This window comes from Cricetulus griseus (genome assembly GCF_003668045.3).
Source record: "Cricetulus griseus strain 17A/GY chromosome 1 unlocalized genomic scaffold, alternate assembly CriGri-PICRH-1.0 chr1_0, whole genome shotgun sequence".
Taxonomy (NCBI): Eukaryota; Metazoa; Chordata; class Mammalia; order Rodentia; family Cricetidae; genus Cricetulus; species Cricetulus griseus.
Window position 1 is genome coordinate 87,436,443 of NW_023276806.1, and position 8,420 is coordinate 87,444,862.

Sequence of the window (8,420 nt, forward strand, 5' to 3'; positions counted from 1 at the left end):
TACGGGCGGGAAGGCTGCGCCCACCCCGCCGCCCGTTCTCGGACACCGACTCAGCCTCCGCTAGGGGAAGCCAGCGCTGGGGTTTTGACAATAGAGACGCGTAAGCGCGTGTTTTACAGCCCACGGACGCCGTAATGACTAATTCATTTAGCAACTCGGCACCCAGGACGCGCCGAGCGTGTACTACGTTTAGAGCTAGAGCCCTCGTCACCCAGACCCCACGCCTGCCCTCACGGATGGTGGGGACCCATGTGTTAACCTAAAAAATGTACATGAAACTGTCATCCTGATTGCAAAGGGCCGGTGGATGGTAACTTCATGTATTGAATAGGTTTCCCGCAGTAGGAAAAAAATAGTATATTAAATTAGTATAATCGGAATTTCAGAAAAATTAAAAGGTCCTAGTTATTTCAAAAATGGGATACTGGAAAAATAGATGCTAAGAAGAGGTTGTAGTTCCCAGGTTTATGACATTGCTAAACCAAATTAATGATCATCCAGCAGTGTTGTTTCAAATTGCATCATGTCAGGGCCCTCAAACCAAGATGGGAAGGTTGGGCAGAATTAAGAGACCAGTACCTAAGCAAAATAAAACGCTAGCTTTAAAAAATTATAATAAGATCGTAGCATTTCCAGCTTTTTAAAAGTTGTACCAACTTCACCTACAAACTTAATGGTTACCTAAAAAATTCACAAAAACAATGTTTTAAGTAAGTTTACGATTTTATGTTGGGCTTCATTCAAAGTTAATCCTGGGGCACACATACATGTAGTCCTCCTGTTTCAGGTTGTTGCTACCATATTTGGGTTTAAATCTACCATCTCACTGTTTATCACTGTTTGTCTCATCTATTTTGTTTGTTTGTTTGTTTGCTTTTCTTTAGTGCTATTTTTTAAATTTCATTCTCGTTCAACAATTTTTGTTATACATTCTTTATACTTTTAGTAATGTTTCAGTTACTGCTGTGTACAAATTCAGCCCAAAACGTAGTGATTTAAAACCATAACTGATTTTTTTTTTCCAAGATTCCAGACTTTTTGCTCAAGAATTCTATCCGGACGTAGTACCAGTAGCTCATTTGTAGCCTGGCCTGGCTAGTCTCACTCAAAGGCCCTAGAACATGAGGTTGGAGCTAGAGTCTTATGCAAAAATAAGCTGACGATGTGGAAAATACAAAGATGGAAGTTTTTCTTCTGTGTGGATTCTCCACCTGGCTGATTTAGGCTTCCTCATAAAATGATAATATGGGTTGCAGGAGGGGGCATTCCAAGAGAACAAGCTGCAGGATGGAAGGTTTTGCTTACATCTTGATTACTACTATTTCTTTGACCCAAGCAAGTCACATGATCAAGTTCAGCATCTAAATGGGAAGATATTTTATATAAAAGGCTATGGGTCACTTAAATTAGGGACAACTAATCTTAATTCAATTAAGAATTCGATTAAGGGTTGATAATTAGATGTACTTCCAGATCTAGTTTTATTCTTTAAATACTGGTTTCCAGAATGTTGGAACCCATATTCTGAAAGAGAGAAAGAAAGAAAGAAAGAAAGAAAGAAAGAAAGAAAGAAAGAAAGAAAGAGAAAGAAAAGTTGGAGGTGAGAGGGCTGGAGAGATGGCTCAGTATTTAAGAGCACTTGCTGCTGTGTCAGAGGACCCAGGTTCTATTCTCAGTAACCACATGGCACCTAACACCGCTTTATAGCTCCAGTTCCATCAATCTGATTCCTCTTCTGACCTCCATAGGGACCAGGCGCAAACAAGATACATACATACATGTAGGCAAAATATCATACACATCGACTTTTAAATTTTGGAATATGAATGTCTAACATTATAGGATGCTTTGTGAATTTTTATGTCATTCTTGCACAGGGTCCATGCTAATCTTTGCCATTCCAACCTTAGTATGTGCTGCTGCAGTGAGCATGAATTCATAGCATACACTTGACAGGAAGTACCAGTAACCTCATGAGGGCCCTTGATCCTGCCCTCTGAGCTCCCTATAGTAACTGGCTGAAATTTGGGGGTTTTGTAGCAAGGGTAGGAGTATTTTCCTTGAAAGAGAAGAGGGGCAAATCGGGCCATACAGTTCCTCTTGTCCTTTTCTTCTTTGATAGAGAGATTCTGATACCCCCCTCTTTTTCTTGAGGAAGGGTGTCAGGGTGTCTAGATAAAAATTTAATCCCCCTAGATCTCATGCAGTCATGGATACCCATAAGGAGACAGTTCTAGAAACCATTTAAATGATAGAAAGGCATTTCTTTTTCTAATACTGAGCCTCTCCTTCCCTCCGGTTCCCTCCCTCACCCTTCTCCTCTTCTGACACATGGATGGAAATAGTGTCTCATGACAAAAATAAAAGGGAGCATAATGTGGAAAACATGAAGATGGAAGCCATAGGCTGAGGATGCTTGGAAAGAAAGAAGCCTGGGTCATTCATGACATCCTGAAGCTGCTCCAGCAGTCAGTCCTAAAATGAACACTTCTGTGCCCCAAATAATCCTGAATTTGACTCCACTGCTTCCTGGAGTGTGTAGCTGAACATAGTCTTGGCTAATACATAAACTGCCATAAGTTATCTTCTACTGAGTGTTCTTGCTCAAACAGTTTACAAGTTAGATAGAAATGACTGTGTATGTCAGAAATACAAGAACTTTCATAAAATAATGTATCAACTCCTATACCATTTTCTCCTAAGTCCTGATATCTCAAATTATTAGATTAAGAAACATTTATTAAAGGAAATAGGAAACATAAAGAAGAAGCAATACCCATACTTGAATCTCAAATCTCCTAAGGTCACATTTTAACATTTTTAAATAATTGTGTTCTCTGCCTTATTTTCAAGTACTTTTTTTTACCATTATGACATTAGTGCATATTTATATTATTTTACCTAATGTTATACTATAAATAGCTTTCCAAGTTAGCACAAGTTAGCAAGGGTGTGGCTAAGTAAGAAAACAAATACATATACTGTGGTAAGTAACATAATATATGCACACAGAGTGGTCCTAAAAATATCCGGAAGGGAATTTACTAAATAGCTGGCTAACTATAACATGTTTTGATTAACTAGTCTTGTCACTGAACATGTCAATTAACTTCTAAAGATTATTATTATTGTGTGTTCAGAGCACAGTGTGTGTGTGTGTGTGTGTGTGTGTGTGTGTGTGTGTGTGTGTGTGTTTATGAGTGCACATATAGGATATGTGTTGAAATTGGAAGACAACTTTGTAGAGTCAGTTCTCTCCTTTCAATTTTACATGGATTCTGGGGATCAAACCAATGTCACCAGGCTCTTACTGTGACTGTCAACTCACTGCCCTCAATTCATTAAAAAATTATTTAATTCAAGTCAATGGATTAAATGTGAATGAACATAGAGGGATAATATATGGCATATAGCATCTTAGTGAATGATTTTCAAAACTGAAAAACATAACCATGCAGCTATATATGTGTGTGCACTCTGTGTGTGTGTGTGTGTGTGTGTGTGTGTAGTAGTAGTAGTAGTAGTAGTAGTAGTAGTAGTAGTAGTAGTTGTAGACCTTTTATTTGTGGCCATGTATTTTTACAAGGCATTTAATTCTTTTGAAATATGCATATAGGATGGATATATTTTCATTTCTAAGCATTCTTTTTAATGCCAATTTTCATGATTCTTGGTTTCTGAATTTGCTCAGCATAACAGATCAGTCACTTAAAAGTGCTCCTAATGAACACATTTTAACATAAGAACCAAAGTTTCTTTCTGAAATTTCAAGTGACTCAAAGCCTCTAGTTCTCATTTCTTTCAACAGTAAATGTTATCAAGTCTAAGTATCAGTATCGTGTTGCTTTCGGGTTTTGCAATTATTAGTGTTAGTTAACTTCCCAACACCCTTCGCCAGGAAAGAGAATTACTTTTGGTTACCACATCAAGTAGGAAACAATGACCAACGTGACCTAGGAGAGCTCAGGAAAGACTTGAGATGTGAGAACAGAGGCTCTGTCCTTTAGTATTGCTGAGCTAAGACCACATGGAGAACACAGCTACTTGTACAAATAGTGAGCCGGGATCTCCTTATCTAAGTACTAAGTTCACACTATCATGTTTTCTATGGCTATGTAAATAATTAATGATTTGGGTTAGCTTAAGGGTTTTTCTAAATACCTTTGGTAACTGGATATTTAAAAGTCATTTTTTCTTGTAAATGACAGCAGATCATTACCATATTAAAAACATTTCTTAGTCATATCTCCTCTCTCTCTCTCTCTGCCTCTAGTGAGGCAGCAAGTACTTATGTCTGGGAAATTAGGGATAAACACCTAGGAGAAAATTAAACTTAAGATCCCAGTCCAGTAAATGCTAAAATGTTTCAGCAAGGTTACATATCCTTCTGGTTATCTGAGATGTTCAGTGTAAATTGCCTGATAATCTGCAGACCTTTTTGTTTTTGTGGGATTCAGAAAGTCTGGTGAGCTCTTTATTCCCTCCAGTGTGGACCTGCTAAGTAGTTCTTGGTGCATATACTGAAAGTGCTTTCTAATATAATTGGTTTAGGGTCTGTATGGGGTGATCTCTTATTCCTGATCTCTTATTCAATCGATTAACTATACCTTTTCAAGTATGTATTAGTTTTTTCAGTTTGTCACAGTGAAACTTGTGAACTCCATATCCAGAGTCATCAGAAAAGCCTGCCACAAGTTCTCCAGGCCTATTCCACATCTCCAGAATTAGAATCTCAGAACAGGCAGGGGAGTAGATATTGCTGCTCCCGAGGTACTATTGTTCTAAGAGTTCTGCATCATTTGGAACACTTAGGAGTAGGAAGGAGGTGGATTAAAAGTATGGCTAGATAAGAAAACAAATGTATAAACTGTGGTAAGAAACAGGAATATACAGGAACAATGCCAAAAATATACAGAAGGGAGATTAATTTTATTGTCAAAGGGGATAATTATTAGCCTCAGACTTTTTGAACTATGATTAAGTATTATTCCTTAAAATGTTTAGAAATTCAGTTGTTCCTACTTGGAGTACATCTAAATTTGAAAAGGAACATAAAACAAGAAACCTACTTTTTAAAAAATGTTTATGTATATGCATGTGAGTTTAACTTGCAAGAGCCTGTAGAAGCCAGAAAAAGAAGTTGGATCCCCTCCCTGGACTGGAGTTGTAGATGGTTGTGAATTAACTGCCATGTGGCTGGTGGGAACCGAACCCAGGCCATCTGCAAGAGCAGCAAGTGCTCTTAACTGCTGAACCATCCCTCCAGCCACAAGAATACTTATGCTTTTTAAAAAGTGAGATCCTCAAGTAAAATGAAAGATCTGGATAAGCATGTACATAAATCATTTGAATTAACAGCCTTCTACTTGTGGAAATTTATCCTAAGGATATAATTAGGGTTGTATGCATTGGTTTGGTTACAAAGCAAATAAATTGAATAGGTTTGAGTGACTCATTTTCGTCTAGTTCAAGACCCCATTCCTCATTTATCATATTATCAGGTGATATTTTGGTCCATAAATACTTTACATTTTAACTATTTAGCATCCAAAAAACATTATTTGTAAAGACACCCCCCCCCTTTTATTTCTTTTTCTATTTTGAGATGGAGTCTGGCTTCAAACTTACTTTACAGTGGCAGATAACCTTGAACTCCCAGTCCTTCCTCTGTCACTCAAGTGTGGGATTCCAGGCTTGGGCCACCGCACCTGCCTCAAGACTTTCATAATTTTCACCAAGTAACAGAATTTAGGAATTGAGTTCATTGGACCCTTGACAGCTATATTATTCAGGTTCATGCCTATAGCTTAAGTTTTCCTTGATGTCCACCCTCAGAATTGTGATTTTGGCAGAGTGGAAGAATTACTCTGGTGCCTACCATCTACCTTTCTCTGATTCTTCCACCAGGTAGATAATGTTTAGCCCACAGGATTTCAACCTAGCCAGTACTTGACGATTATTTGAGCCACTTCACATATGAATGTGTGTATTACATATCTGTTTTTAATATTTACCCAAGGGTAGTAAAACCAGAGTTTCTCAGATGAGACCTGTGCACTGACAGGAACCATGCTTGTTTTGTCCTCCCTGGTTCTTAGCAGGACATAGGATACATATCAGATAGTCAGTCACCCTATTTATTTATTCAATACATATTTTTGAGCATCTGCATCTAGGCTTATTTATTTTGCATGCCATGTTCTTTGTATGTCTAAGTGTTAAATGGTGTAGAAGAAAACAAATTGCAAATTCTTAGCAATACTTAGATGATGCTAAAAGCTATAAAAGTGTGGTAAGGTTAGAACAACAACTTCAGCAAACAAGAGCATGTGAACAATAATTATTCACAGTTATATCTGAACAATATAGGCTAAATTAAGATTGTCCTAGATAAAAATGTATATTTATCCTACTTTCCTACAAAAATCCTTAGACTGCTGGAAAGGGAATAAGGTATTGGGGAAAAAAAGTCATGTAGTGAGCATCAAAGACCTTCCTAAGAAGAAAGTATAAGCAGAAGTACGAAGAAAAGGAGCATGCAACAAGAATATTAGTGGAGGAGCTTCCCAGGAAAATGGTGCAGCCCATTCAGGTTCTGAAATAGGGGCAGGCTGGGTATGTTAGAAATTCCAGGAGCCAGTTTGATTGGAGTGGAACGAACTAGGATATTTGTTAGACCTTTAAAACCAAAGTCAATGTCATTTACATTTGAAAAGAATGACTTCTGTGTGGAGAAGAGCTTTGTAGGATGGAAAGAATGAAAACAACATTGGTTAGTCCCAGGCAAGAGGTTATGGTAGTTCAACTAGTGTTGTAACTGTAGGAGAGGTGCCTTATGGTTAGATTCTGGATACAGGCTGAGTGGTGCTGAGAGGACTTGCTATTGAATTGGGACATGAAAGAAAGTGAAGACCCAGAATGATTCCATTTGTAACTTAAGCAACTAGAAGAATGGATTGTCATTGCATTGGGAAGAACAAGCTTTGGAAACAAGGAGGAGGAAGAATGCAACTTTAGTTATTAGATAACACTTGAAAAGGTGCTAGTAGTCAATTAGACAATGAAGTCTATCAATTAGGGGAGAAGTTGAAGTTGTTTGCCATTGTAACCAAGAATGTCTTCAGCTATTTTACTATTTTATTTTTACTGCATCAGTGTGTGTGTGTGTGTGTGTGTGTGTGTGTGTGTGTGTGTGTGTTTATGTGGACAACTTGTGGAGTTGGCTCTCTTCTTCCATATGTGAATCCTAGGGATCGAATTCTGGTCATCAAGCTTGGCAGCAAGCAACTATCTCCCTGGTTTGAAAGACCTCATTTTGAAGTCTACATAGCAAACACACTAGTTTCTCCATTTGATATTAATATGTGGCAAACATTTTCTTGGGATTCACCCCACATAGAGAACCCACAACAGACCAAAGTCCAACTTGGTGAACCAATGAGTTTTATTGGGGTTACTTGCTATAATTTTAAAAAAATAGCAGGCAGGACACACACACACACAAACACACACACCATCATGCAGCAGAGCTCCTTTGGAGAGTTTTTATTGGAGGAAGGGAATGGGAAAGGGGTGGGGGGACTGGCCTCTAAGAACAGGAGCAACAGCAGAGGTGGGGACAGAGATGGGAGTAGGGCAAAGCTGGTCTTTTATAAGGGAACGTAGTGAATGTGCACAGGAGGTTTTCTTAATGCCTGAAGCTGAGGATATATCCTGTCTGGACCTCAAGGGCAGACCAGTACAAATGCATGAATACTAACATTGCTTACAGAAATATGAAGTGAGGGGTTATTTACAGGTGCTGAAATGACTCAAAGACAGCTGCATCACCAAGGTTCACCCAGCATAGATGACAGCTCACAAAACCTAAAGCACACTAAGTAGCTGACAGGCAGCTCAACAGGCTGGAGAGTATCTTTTCCAGGTGACTCAGTGGGTCTAACACTTCCTGGCAGCTCTGCTGCTTTCTGCTTCTTCCAGGTGGCTGGTATTCTTCATTTGCAGAGAAGGGAAATTTATTCTCATGAGACCTTTAAATGAGGTGCTGTTGCCTTTGGTTTGTCCTCTCATTTTATAATGGGATGTAATGGGTTTGCTTCTTGGTGAGTAGGAGGCTAGTAAGCACAACTGGGAAATTAAAAAGTGAAGAAAGTGTTCTTGCAGCAAGTGAGGTGTACACTGGGGATATTTCCCAAAGTAGAACCTCAGAACAAAGCAAGGTGTTTTTAATAGTAGACACTCATACATGTTCTTAGAGGGAAGACTCATCATCACATGCTCAGTCGGAAGTCATGTGTTTGCAGATATTGCAGTTCAAAACATGGCTGACAGTAATTTTTCTGGGCAGAGAATTTAGTATTATTGTAAGCCAAGCTTAATTTAGCTAAAAAGGGATGAGTACAATGACTCAACAATTTTTG

The 8,420-nt window shown here is 38.5% G+C and overlaps 1 pseudogene; it reads right to left on the reverse strand.

Annotated features, from left to right (window-relative positions):
- Positions 1-1,832: 1,832 nt before the first annotated feature.
- On the reverse strand, positions 1,833-1,930 carry LOC113832909 (annotated as a pseudogene).
- Between the last annotated feature and the right edge of the window lie 6,490 nt (positions 1,931-8,420).